Genomic DNA, 14516 nt, shown 5'->3' on the forward strand with positions numbered 1-14516 from the left:
GTGTTTAAAAGAAAAAAAAAAAAACTATTAATGTTGCATTATATGCCACCAAAACAAAATGAGTAGAATATCTCCAATCTGCTATACCCAGGTTCTTTGCCTGAATTTTATCGACTTTTTACTTTCAAGATTATAATTTAAGTTCAATTTATCTTGCTACCTAATTGTTCCAGTACAAAATAATTAATTCTCAGGGAAGTATGTGTTGAGGTTTCCTGAATCCCCAAAACTCTTGGGAAATTTTATATCCAATAAGTAAAAAATCCCTTAAAATGTTTAGCAAATGTCTATAGTTAAGTACAATACTTAAAGCACAGTTACTGTTGTTCTCTTTTTCTTTTTCTTTTCCCTTATTGGGAGTGATCCAAGATTAACTCAGGAATAATCTTCAGGAAAGTTCTAGGAGACTAGTAGAGGACTCCATCCACACTAGTATGTGGGAAAGGTATTAATAGAAAAAACAATGAAATGTCATTGTCTCAATAGAGTTTAGAAAAAACACAAGATTTTACAAGCTTCTTTCTTTTTATTTTTCACTTGTGCCTAGAGAGGGCATATAAATCTGCAGTTCTCTGTAGACTAGTTTCAAGAGAAACTTAACATGGAGGGATGCATATCAAGCAGAATTTAAGATCAAGAATGCAATTTTTATAAACTCAATAATGCCATCATTTGTTTGAAACCAAGTTGCTCATTTTCTGTTGCATAGATTTCATTCTGACCTTAATAAGAAAATAGCATATTCTTGTATGTGTGTGTGTTTTCTTCTCTGAAGCTGTAATATTAAAAAAACATAAATCAAAGTTGTTTTGACAGACGAACAACACAATTTTGTAAGAGGATGGAAATTTTAAAAAAGAAAGACTGAATAGCTGATAAAAGATGAGTTGGACTGGGAGGATTGATGTTAGAGCTGAAGGCAGCATTAGAGATTAGATGCTCATTGGCTTTTCAAAAAGACTGGTGACTCATTCTACATAAATGCAGTTTGTGGTATGTAATGAAAAGCTTTCTATCTTCACTGCAAGCAAATTAGCAGGTATTTTGTGGCAGGAATGTTAATGTTATCTTGCATTTGTTTCTGAGCAGGAGCACATTAACAGAGCAGGTTTGAAAAGAATTTCACTTTTGTAACATCAGGTGCCGAAGGTATTAGAACAAGGTCACCTCTGTAAAGTAATGAGGGAAAATTAGGTTATAAACATGCAGTGCCTAAAAATATATTCAGTCTGCTCTGCAGAGTGAATACAATATAAGATCGCCCCAAATTGCTAATTTTCTTTTACTCCAAATGACACTCAGACCCCAAGCTGAATTCAAAAAGTTAAATAATAAAGCTAGACAGGGTAGAGGAGGGTTACTGAGGCTCATAATAGACAACTAATTCAAATCAATAGGGTCCAAATATCTGTACACAGATACAAACTGCTTCATAATTTATAAACCAGAAAGCTTGGAATACTTTATGCAACAAGCCTCAGAGATTCATATTATCTGCTTGGGAGAAATACTATGACGGAGAGAGGCAAATGAAAGAGAAAGGTAAGACGTTGCTCATTTTGGATGACATTAAAATGTAGGAGAAAGCTGAATGGCTCTCTGGATTGAGAAATGAGCTAGAATATAAAACAACAATGAAGTTTTGAAAAGTAAGGTAATAGAATTGTGAATAATTATTTTCCTTTTACCGCTAATATAAAGATACAAAATGAGTAATATGTGTACAGAAGGTCTACCAGATCTGAGTAATCAGTTCTTGGTCCATCTTCTATGATGGACCATTAGGTATCAATGACTGACTTGCAGGATCTGGGTAATCATACCGGTGGCTTTCCCTGGACCAGAAACGGACATGCTGATGTAAGTCTCTCATCTTGCCCTAAATATCATCGGCCCACTTGCCTGACCTCCTATCTCCTCAGACATGGTTTCTGCTTCATTATTATTTCCTATGCTAAATTAAACTTATTGTTATCCACTTCATCCTGTCCAAATATGGTAAAAATGTATGTGGTGGTTAAAATGTGAGAAATCAACCCTGATCTCCATCTACAAAAATTCTTCGAGTTATATAACAACTTAATTACTTGATTGAGCAATTAACTATAAGTAGAATGGTGAAATAAAAGAATGTTTGGAATAACAGTCAATAAGGTTTGGGCTGAAGTGGAAGTTTATTATAGTAAGGATCTAATTGCAACTGAAAATGCACTGCTGCTTACTTGTAAACGCCACTTAGAAAACTATCAACTATAGTCATTGTCGGATTCATATTGGTTGTATTCCAAACTGAAGTTATTGTGCCTAGAGAACTTAGTAGGTAATACGGAATTTTTTTTTTTCTACATAACAAAGGATTAAGTTATCTCATCCAGACTTTTTACTTTATAGGTGAAAAATCTGACACCTGGAGAGGTAAAATAATTTGTCCAAATTCACATGGTAATTACTGGTAGAGTCATGAGGGACTAGAATCTAGATCTTTAGATTCTTGTTTTGTTAAAAAACACAACAGAACAAAATAAGAATATGTATTTTATTGACTGATGCAGCACTTCTCGAACCTGTCTGATTATTGGTATCGATGTCTAGGCACTACTCCAGGTCTATTAAATTCAGAGTATCTGGGAGTAAGTTGCACCATAAATATTTTTCAAACTCTTCTCAAGTGATGTCATGCAGATCCAGGACTGAGAAACATCCAGGCATTAAGATATTTCATTAGAAAATGTTGCAATTCCTTTAGCCTAGGACTAGAGTGTTATTTTACCCAAGGTCATCTTGAGGAGAAAATCATCTAGGATCAATGAAATGATTAGAATAGAAAGTGCTCTGTGTGTGTTTGCAATGCTCCTGACATGTATTCAGTTAACAGTAGGACATGTCTCAAGGAAAGAGCCAGTGTTAAGGTAAACTGAGCCTCATTTTTGAAACTGTCTTTAAAATGAGAGGTCTGGCAAGACAAAGCTCAGAAAATAAATCAATGCTTTTCTAAAGTTTATGGAGTAATGTGGGAACTATTTGAGCTCTAGTGATTACAAGATCAGAAGATTAAAGAAAAAAAAAAAAAAACCTAAGGGTGTGCTTTAGGTTCCATTTTCTCTGAAGGTATGTGGGAGATTTGTGAGTGAGTTCAAATTATTTTTGATTTGAAATAACTGCAATCCAGAAAGAACATTAAGATAAAGTAAAAGTGGTGGGAGGAACACTGTCAAAGAGAATACTAAAGTCTAACCATTTACTACTGAGAGAATAAAAATAGCTAATAAATTAATGCAACAACTAACAAGAAGCCTAACAACCAAGCAAGTTCTTACTATAGTCAAGATGGTGCAAGGGATGAGATTAGACTACAAAGAAGACCAAGGTAGTACTGGAACTAAACACAAAACAAAACAAAACAAAAACCACAAAAAAAATTAACCAAATTTGACAAATACTTGAAAAGTTAAAAAACAAAACAAGATATAATTTTCAATCCAATGTATAATATATGGTCAATTATAAACCTTTTATAAAGTCAAATGAATGTGTAGAAAATAAATACTTTTGGGAGTTCAGAGGCAAAAGGAAGAAAGACTCCGAAATAACTGTCTTCAAGACAAAATCTAAATAGTTGGACATGGAACATGTGTGCTGGAGGTGAAGAAGGAAAAGGGAACATTAAAGGTTAAAACTGGCTTTTCTTAACAAGTTTTCCCAGATGTCCACAATAGAAAAGATGCATGTGGTTGCCTCTCTATTCACTCCAGAAAAATAAATTCACCAATATTATTTCCAAGCCCCTTCCTGTCTGGTTAAAATCTTCCCTCTAAAAAGGAGATACGTTATTGCAACTGATCACAATTTAAAGGTGTTTATTACTGAAAAGTCTCAAAACTTCATCTTTGATAGAGGATTTCTAGAGAAGACAAGGGTGAATAAAATAGAATACAATGTGATAGTGTATTTATAGGCCTGCAACACTTAGCTCTTTGCGTATTCATTTTAGGCTGGTGTAAAGTAATTACGATGATTACTTTTGCACCAATCTAATATTTGGTTAGTCAGTCCAAAAAAAGTGGGCTGAGAACAATAAATACTACTAAGATCTAAACATGGTGACTCTAAAATAAGGATGAAACTCTTAAGTATCGATCTCTCACTGAATAGAGCAATAAAAATTATGAGTAAAAATAATATAAACCCAGAGGTAAATAGATTGCAAGACATACTATTAGCCATAGGAGAAGATAAAAATGTTCAGTGCCTCTTAAGCTGGTCTTTCTTCAATATTCTTTATTAGAGAGAATGTAAACAAATCATTCAGTTTTTGCATGTTAGTTACATAAGAGGTAACGTTAATGTTCCATTGTACCTCATCTTCGATTCTTATCTATTGGAAAGTTATTAATAATTCATATTCAAGTTTTCTTCCTATCTTTGCCAGTTTACATCATCTCACCTTTATCTTGTCAAGTTAAACTTAGGTTTGTTCCTCTCCTATGCTATTTAAGTAACCACCTGACTAGTCTTCCTGTATGTGCTCCTGGCAGTACTACAATCTCTTCTCTAAAATTGATGGGAGTGATCTTTTCGAAAAGCAAATCTGGTCATATCATCTCGCTACTTAAATTTCTGCAAAGGCAGAACCTATACTAGCCTATGCTATAGGACCTATAGTATCCCTGGTAGCTAATGTAGTTTCAGGCACAAAATAGATGCCTAATACATATTTTGAATAAATAAATATGAAGTTGGAAGAAATATTTTGATATTCTCTAATGTCGTGAAACTTTAACCCCACTAAGAATGTCATAAAACTTTAACCCAACTAAGAGAGCCTTTTCTGCCCATTCTAGAGGTCACTGACCACACAAAGACTTCTAGAGTTTAGAAGCTGACAAAATACCTCTTGCCCATGTGCCCCATATGTCCTAAATATATATACTTATATATATGCAATCCAAATATTTATACGATAATTGTTTTTATGTGTGTATATGTGTATTATATGTGTATATATATAGGATCTATTACATATGATTATATGTAATATTTATATATGATTATTATAATCATAATATTCTTATCCCCTTGGAATATGATTTATATAATTATATGTAATTATTTTATATGGATATTTAGGGTATGTAATATATATAATTGTATATGAATATAGAATTATTTTTACTACTATGAGAATTTGTAAATAAGACTGTTAGGACAATATTTTCTATGTAAGTATGTGTGCAAATTCTATCTCAAGTCCACCTAAAGGGAAATAGATGAATATTAAGCTACAAAAATTGTTATTGATATTGCAGCAAACTTCTAGTAGAACAAAGAAATTGCCCTATTTGTGATATAGCAGTCACACCATTTTGACCATTATTGTATACTTCCCCTTTGCCTCCCAAATGGGACTCCAGCTTTCTCCAGGGAACCATCCTTCTGCTACTTTAAGACCTGGCTAACTTGTTTGTTTGTTTTTCTTTTTTCTTTCTTTTTTTTTTTTTTCCAATTTTGGAAATTAGGCATTGCATACCCTTGGCCACAGTAACTGTTTCAGGGAGGAGCACCTGAAATAGTCAGAGCTAATGAGTTGTAATCAGATATCTACTGGGACTATACAACTTGAAGGTCAAAGAAGATAAAGCTGAAGCTGTTGCATTCATCTTGGCACCACGAAAAGAATGCCTATTAAAGAATGGAGGCAACATGAAGAACACAGAGTTAAGTGCTTCAGTTAAATCATGTCCTGGTGGCATCATATGAGCACCAGGAGCAAGGCAAGCCTTACCCAGAACTCTTCTGTGTGTGAACTAATAAAATCCCTTCTGAATATCCTTGTTTGAATTGGTTTTCTGCCCCTGGTAAACAAGAGGGCTGGCTTGGATAAAAGGGTTCATCCCAGGCAACTGGAGTCAGCCTTGAAATCTGATAGATTGACTTATGGCCTAGGACAGCATAGCTTGGTGAGTTAGGACAGGCTAATGAAGTGCAAACTGCAACCACAGAGATAAAAGTAGGCTCTGCCTTGCAAACTGCTAATGGAACCTATCTAGTTTCGCTTATAATAGGTTGCACCTGTTACGAGAAAAAGCCTCGTGGCCAAAGAGACTTCCAAAGTGGGCACCTGCCCAAGGTAAAAAAAGTGACAGAAAAATCAAAATTGATGACACATACCACAGAAACCATTATTTTCATGACCTTTATTTAGTAAACACTCAAACAAGGGCCTCTGTGCACATTCAACAATTGTGTGAAAAGCAAAGTACAGTTTTAGAGCAAAAGTCCATTAATCTTTTATGATACATGTTAGGTAAAAAATCCAACTGCCGTTTTATATATTTTTTTCTTTTTATTTATTTATTTATTTATTTATTATATTTTTTTAATCCTTTCTTTCCTGTTGAATATTTTTTCTCCTGTGGAAAAAGAAGGGCCAGCTGGGGGCAGTCCATGCTGTGACATGAGGACCAGAGGAAGGCAAGAAATGATAGGACAGCTGCTTAGCTAATCTGTCAACTGCCATTGACAAGCTGAAGACAGCCGTTATGGTACCATATCCTATAATTAGTGCTTATTTATGAGTGAAATGGTGTCTAAGGAAGGCTTCTTGATCAAAGGAATTTGGAACGTGACTGAGTGAGGAAGAAAAGCCTCAGGCTTGTGAAAGAGTAGACGCCAGAAGTTTGGCTGTTTGTTAATTGCTCCATCCTGGTTTAGTGATTTCTTACATAAGTAGGGAATACCTGTGACCTGTTCCTGCCAATGCCTCCTCCAGACTGGTATCTGCATGAGCTTTGGAAGCCATGGACCTCATCATGCCACGTCCTGCTCAAAGTATTGGGAATACAGTGAAATGATAAGCATTATTACTATCCTCATGGATCTTATTCTCAAAATATAAATGATAATAAAAATATTGTGATCTAAAGCTAAGTGACAAATAAAAGAAATGTGATATGAAATCAAGAAACTGGGTGTTTCAGTTGGTGAATTTTTCATGGACGAGGTTAGATCTAAAGTGTGGCATAAAGAAAGAGTACAGATTAAACACCTTGAGAGGAGAAGAAAATTATTTCTCTCTGGATCCCTGTGTAAATAAAGCTCAGAGAAATGCAAGTAAAACATTTGTCAAATAGGGGAAGGTAAAGAAAGGAATTTGTGAAATAATTCCTCTTTACCAATTCTGTAAGTTATCTTTTGAAAAGAATCACGGAAGTGTTTTTCCATTATAAATCAACTTCATAGCAATCATATCTTGTAAGTTAATTACCTGGGGGAAAATACATGTTTTAATTCACACTTGGACATTTTTAGAAATTTAAAAAAATATAGAGTTAGTTTATAATTTTTGATGATCTGTAAAACTTACCAGACCCAAAGGAATTCCAATTATTCTATTAAATTACTCTATAATTGAACTAACATCTCCACTCTTAATAAAACAGGTTCTTATTTCCAAAGCAGTGTGTGAGCTATTGCTGAGTGTCTTAATGGCTCCTATGTTTGCCTGCATATTCTTAAACTAGTCTCCAACTAATTACTTTGTAAAGCACTTTGGGATAATTTGGTTGTGAATAGTATTGTATAAAGCAAACACATTTCTTTTCTAAAGCATTGGCTCATGTTAGGAGCTGAAGAACTACAAGTAATTTCTTATTTTTTTTTTCTCCTAAGCAGTAGCTATTTTATGTAAGATATAAATATATTCTGAAGTCCTCTTTTAGAATGACGTGTTTTTGGAGACAGGCAAAAAGACCTTCTTAAGGAAGTTAGAGAATTTGGGGGACTATGATTATTAAACAAACAAAAATCCCACGTTATATAATATAATAAGTGAACCTATTTTGCTGATATTGTCATGACACAAAATATTTGTTTTAAAGTGTTCTATTAATGAATATTAATGTGTTAGTCCATTCTCACACTACTATAAAGAACTTCCCTGACACTGGATAATTTATAAAGAAAATAAGTTTAATTGACTTAATGACAGGGGAGGCCTCAGGAAACTTACAATCATGGTGGAAGGGGAAGCAGGCATCTTCTTCAAAGGTGGCAGGAGAAAGAAGAGAGTGTGAAGGAGAAACTGTCAAACACTTATAAAACCATCAGATCTCATGAGAACTCACAAGAACTCACTATCACAAGAACAGCATGGAAGAAACTGCCCCCATGATCCAATCACCTCCCACTGGGTCCCTCCCTCAACACATGGGGCTATTAGGATTACAATTCAAGATGATATTTGGGTGGAGGACACAGCCAAATCATATCATTGATGTATACATATTTCTCATAAAATAATTGTCTTTTCAAGAAATAACTAAGATCAGAGTGGAACTGAAGGAGACAGAGACACGAAAAATCCTTCAAAAATCAATGAATCCAGGAGCTGGATTTTTGAAGAGATTAACAAAATAGATCACTAGTTAGACTAATAAAGAAGAAAACAGAGAAGAATCAAGTAGACACAATAAAAAATGATAAAGGGGATATCACCACTGATCTCACAGAAATAAAAACTACCATCAGAGAATACTATAAGCATCCAATGCAAATAAACTGGAAAATCTAGAAGAAATGGATAAACTCTTGGACACACACACCATCCCAAGACTAAATCAGGAAGAACTTGAATCCCTGAATAGACCAATAACAAGTTCTGAAATTGAGGTGGTAATTAATAGCCTACCCACCAAAAAAAGCCCAGGACCAGATGGATTTATGACCAAATTCTACCAGAGGTACAAAGAGGAGATGGTACCATTGCTTCTGAAACTATTCCAAACAATAGAAAAAGAGAGACCCCTCCCTAACTCATTTTATGAGGCCAGTGTCATCCTGATACCAAAACCTGGCAAAGACACAACAAAAAAAGAAAATGTCAGGCACATATCCCTGATGAATATCGATGAGAAAATCCTCAATAAAATACTGGCAAACTGAATCCACCAGCACATCAAAAAGCCTATCCACCACGATCAAGTTGGCTTCATCTATGGGATGCAAGACTGGTTCAACATATGCAAATCAATAAATACATAATCTATCACATAAACAGAACCAGTGACAGAAACCACACGATTATCTCAATAGATGCAGAAAGGCCTTTGATAAAATTCAACACCCCTTCATGCTAAAAACTCTCAATAAACTAGGTGTTGATGGAATTTATGTCAAAATAATAAGAGGTATTTATGACAAACCCACAGCCAATATCATACTGAATGGGCAAAAGCTGGAAGTATTCCCTTTGAAAACCAGCACATGACAAGGATGCCCTCTCTCACCACTCCTATTCAGCATAATGTTGGAAGTTCTAGCCAGGGCAATCAGGCAAGAAAAAGAAATAAAGCGTATTCAAATAGGAAGAGAGGAAGTCAAATTGTCTCTGTTTGCAGATGACATCATTGTACATTTAGAAAACTCCATCATCTTAGCCCCATATCTCCTTAAGTTGATAAGTAACTTCAGCAAAGTCTCGGGATACAAAATCAATGTGCAAAAATCACAAGCATTCCTATCCACCAATAATAGACAAACAGAGAACCAAATCATGAGTGAACTCCCATTCACAATAGCTACAAAGAGAATAAAAAGGAATCCAACTTATAAGGGATGTGAAGGACCTCTTCAAGGAGAACTACAAACCACTGCTCAAGGAAATAAGAGAGGACACAAACAAATGGAAAAATATTCCATGCTCATGGATAAGAATAATCAATATCATTTAAATGGCCATACTGCCCAAAGTAATTTATAGATTCAATGATATCCCCATCAAGCTACCATTGACTTTCTTCACAGAATTAGAAAAAACTACTTTAAATTTCATATGAAACCAAAAAAGAGCCCGTAGAGCCAAGACAATCCTAAGCAAAAATAACAAAGCTGGAGGCATCACGCTACCTGACTTCAAATTATACTACAAGGCTACAGTAACCAAAACAGCATTGTACTGTTACCAAAACAGATATTATATAGACCAGTGGAACAGAACAGAGGCCTCAGAATTAATGTCACACATCTACAACCATCTGATCTTTTACAAACCTGACAAAAGCAATGGGGAAAGGATTTTCTACTTAATAAGTGGTGTTGAGAAAATTGGCAGGTCATATGCCGAAAAGTGAACTGGACCCCTTCCTTACACCGTATACAACTGATGCTGGTGAGGACGTGGAGAAATAGGAATGCTTTTACACTCTTGGTGGGAGTAAAAATTAGTTCAACCACTGTGGAAGACAGTGTGGCGATTCCTCAAGGATCTAGAACCAGAAATATCATTTGACCCAACAATGCCATTACTGGGTATACTCCCAAAGGATTACAAATCATTCTATTATAAAGAAGCATGCACATGTATGTTTATTGCAGCACTATTCACAATAGCAAAGACTTGTAACCAACCCAAATGCATCAATGGTAGACTGGATAAAGAAAATGTGGCACATATACAACATGGAACACTATGCAGCCAAAAAAAAAAAAGGATGGGTTCATGTGCTTTGCAGGGACATGGATGAAGCTGGAAACCATCATTCACAGCAAACTAACACAGGAATAGAAAACCAAAGACCATGTGTTCTCACTCATAAGTGGGAGTTGAACAATGAGAACACATTAACACAGGGAGGGGAACATCGCATACCAGGGACTGTTGGTGGGTGGGAAGCTAGGGGAGGGATAGTATTAGGAGAAATACCTAATGTAGAAGATGGGTTGATGGGTGCAGAAAACCACCATGGCACAAGTATACCTATATAACAAATCTGCACATTCTGCACATGTACCCCAGAACTTACAATATAATAAAAAAAAATAATAATAGGATAAAAAATTAAAAAATTGTCGTTCTTGTATTTATCCCTACCCATGGCAGACTTTTAAAGAAAGAAAAATGCTTCCGTCCCAAAATAAATGTAAGCAAAGTAAATTTTCTGAATAAAAATTAATAACTCTTGAACTGCATATCATCCCACATCCAGGTTATCTTCAGCAATCTGTGACTATATATATATATATATATATATATATATATATATATATATAAAATATATATATCCGTCTCTTATTTGATAATCTTCTTCTCCAAGTGCTGGAAATGGGATTTAGAATGTGTGTCTGGAATTGTTTTTTGTGCACATACATAAGAAAACACTTATGTCCTTACAACTGTATAGCATCTATGGACCTGGTGCTGGTTCCAGGTTGTGATCTGCTTCAATCTTCTTTGCATGGTTGATGTCTCCTGGAGACTGGAAGAAAGCCCTTGCACCACTCTTTCATTACAAGTATTCAGTATTGTGACTTCTATCTCAATTTTCTGTTATAAAAATGATTAACAATTTCTAAGAAACTGGGGTGTAATCTATATCTGCAATCAGAGCACTTGGGAAAATAACTTATGCTCTTAAAATTTACAGATATTCTTAAGTGCATCACGATTTATTGATAAAGTTTTAAAAATATTATCCCCCTAGAAACAAACTGAAAGTTTGAATATAAAGAAAAAAGAGCAGGATGGAAATTGTGCCCTTTAAATGGAATGGCCATTACTAACGCTGAATGATTAAAATGCATATGCATGCACATGTCTCTCTCATCCAGACAATGGATTTGTGGATTTGCAAATCTGCATGCCCAGTGAGTCCATTTGGAGATGGAATTAATGGTTTTGTCCCTTTGATAAACCACTAACTGCCTTAAATTAAGTTTAATGATCCTTAGTGAGTTATTAGTGAATTGTTCCATGGTGTAATGGTTGAATTAGTGAAATCTTACAACAGTATAGTAGCTGTATCCAAAGGAATCTGGACATTGATGAATCTGTAGGAAAAGAAGTAATTTCTTTATTCTTCCCAATGTGTCTCACTATATTCTTGCTTATAAAATGCAGTTAAAATTATTGAAAGAATATGGGATGTTATGTAATTACCAAATAGACTACTCCATGTGAATTGTTTCAGTATATGTGCTTACGCTATGCTGGTGCATAATTATACAAAATTCTCAAGTGTCTTGTGTATTTAATGTTAAAACCCTTAAGAATAAAAATTTTAATGTAGTTTCATTTTATAAGGTTTTATATTTGTGGAGGTGAAGGAATTCTCATTCTCAGTGAGGTTTCTCCTGTAGCAATTTGTATTTGGGTACATTACAAATATATGATAATTGGAATTGAGGGCTTTTTATTGACTTCAAATTGCCTGCAAACCAACTGCTGACACCCGTCAATAATCTATGTACATGATTTGGGAGAAAATCATCTTCACGAGCCTTTGATGTTATATGTCACCACTAATTGCAGTACAGGGGATTCACTTAGAACAACTAGGGGTTTCTTTGATTATCTTGATTTGGAGACCTAAAATTTCAAAGTATATTTTTATTGCTATACATTTTTATAAATTTGACTACTGACAGTTAACAAAACATGATATAAGTTAGAGAGGAGAACCAAAGTCATCGAATGAAAAAAGCAAGTCCAAAAATTCTCTCCTCCATTCACTTTCCAATAGCCTAGAGACTGAATTGCAGTGCTGAGAGGCAAGTTGGGATTTTTAACTCAGTAAGCCAATATGGCAAATGTCCAGAGCATGATCACAAAACAGCTGTTTTCCTCCATAACAGGGTGAATTATAGTGCATAATGGAGCCAACAAACCTCTTAGCATTTGTGCAAAAGGTTCTTTTGCCAGCCAGGGAGCAAGCATCAACAAGCATTGGCTTTGGAAAAGTTGGCATCATTTAACTATTTGCCCATGACAAAAGTCTTACCAGTGAGAGGTTTTGTTAAATATTTCCTTAAGGGTTTAAGATGGTGATGAGGAAGAAGACATCATAAGTGAAAACAGGTGTGGGATTTTCACAAAAATGCCTTTACGAAATATCATGACTTTCGAATTCTTATTGATAATGATAGAAATGCAGTTCTCAAAGATAACATTATTAGTGTCTGAAACTTTTAATATACAGATCTACAATCCAGATCTGTGCAACCAAGAAACCATTGGGATCCATCACCATCAAAATCAGAAAATCTGGAGGTTACATGAAGCTATACTTCATCCCTGAGTAGGAGACTTAGTGGCCTTCTATAAAATATGGTTAAGAAACAGAGGTCATGCTTATTATGCTTCAGAATTTTTAAAAAATTATGCTCAAATTGAATAAGAATTTGGTTATTAATCACAATGAATTTCAACCAATGAGAAAAACTGAAGACATGTGACTATAAAAAACATATTCTTTCTATAGAAAAAATTGTGAAGAAAAGCTAAAAATATAACCTCAAAATGTAGGACATTATGATTTTCCTTTTGGCTAAATCTAGTCTGTGAGCCCCTGCCTCAGAGGCTGAGGCTTATATTTTTATATTTCCGGTCACAGTAACTAGTATTACTTAAGGTTACATTCCTAAGTGTATATACTTCTCAAAACTCTTTTCAATTTGTGACTCTGGCACACAATCCCAAGGCAAATACTCTAATAAAGACAGGATTGATATAATGGCATTTTCTTAATTATTAACCTTTTTAATCTTAAAACAGTAGTTATCTGGGCCTTCTGTGAAATTTTGCAAAAATATGTATAGCTGATTCCTACCTTGTGGAGATCCTAATTTAGAAATTTGAAGGTAAAATGAAACATCCTTATTTTTCAAAAAGTAAATCTGATGTTCACAGAATTTTGAGACCTACCGCATTATTTATGAATTGTAAAGATCACATGTTTTCCTTTGAAAACTCAATCTCCTTAAGAGAAAAGATTGGTTTTGCGCACAAAAGTTTTGACCTCTGGAAGAGCATGCTGCAGCCCCACTGAAGCCAAGCCACACATAGAAAAAAATAAAAATAAAAAAAATGTGCCGTTTGTGCTTATTATATCCTTTATGTACACTTAGCCCAAATATACTTCAAAGTAGTCTCGATGGTTCCATTGAATTTTAGCTCTGCATCATGGTCTGAATGTTTGTGTCCCCTAAACTTCATATATTGAAAGCCAAACCCCCAATGTGATGGTATTAGAAAGTCAGGTCTTCCAGAGGTAATTAGGTCATGAGGCTGGAGCCCTCATGAATGGGATTACTGTCTTCATATGAAGAGACATAGATGCTTTCTCTCTCTCTCTCTCTCTCTCTCTCTCTCTCTCTCTCTGCTCTGGGTCATGTGAGGATAAGATGAGAAGAGAGTCATCTCCCAACCAGAAAAAGTGGATCTTCCAACTCTTTGATCTTGGACTTTCAGCCACCACAACTCTGAGGAATAAATGTTTGTTGTTTAAGCTCACAGCCTGTGGTATTTTGCTTTTACAGCCTGAACTAACTAAGACGCTCTGCTCATTCATTAACTGGAACTTGGACCCTTTGGCTCAGTGAACTAATAATTTGCCTATCTTGGATGCCTACTCTATTTTCCTCTTGGAGTCGTAATGAGTTTTTTCCTCGTTAGATAACATTTGGAATGGTTTCTAAGTAACTGATTATTTTGTTCCGTTTTCTTGGGGGCTTATTAGAATAAG

The sequence above is a fragment of the Theropithecus gelada genome, chromosome 7b, assembly GCF_003255815.1.
Source record: "Theropithecus gelada isolate Dixy chromosome 7b, Tgel_1.0, whole genome shotgun sequence".
Taxonomy (NCBI): domain Eukaryota; kingdom Metazoa; phylum Chordata; class Mammalia; order Primates; family Cercopithecidae; genus Theropithecus; species Theropithecus gelada.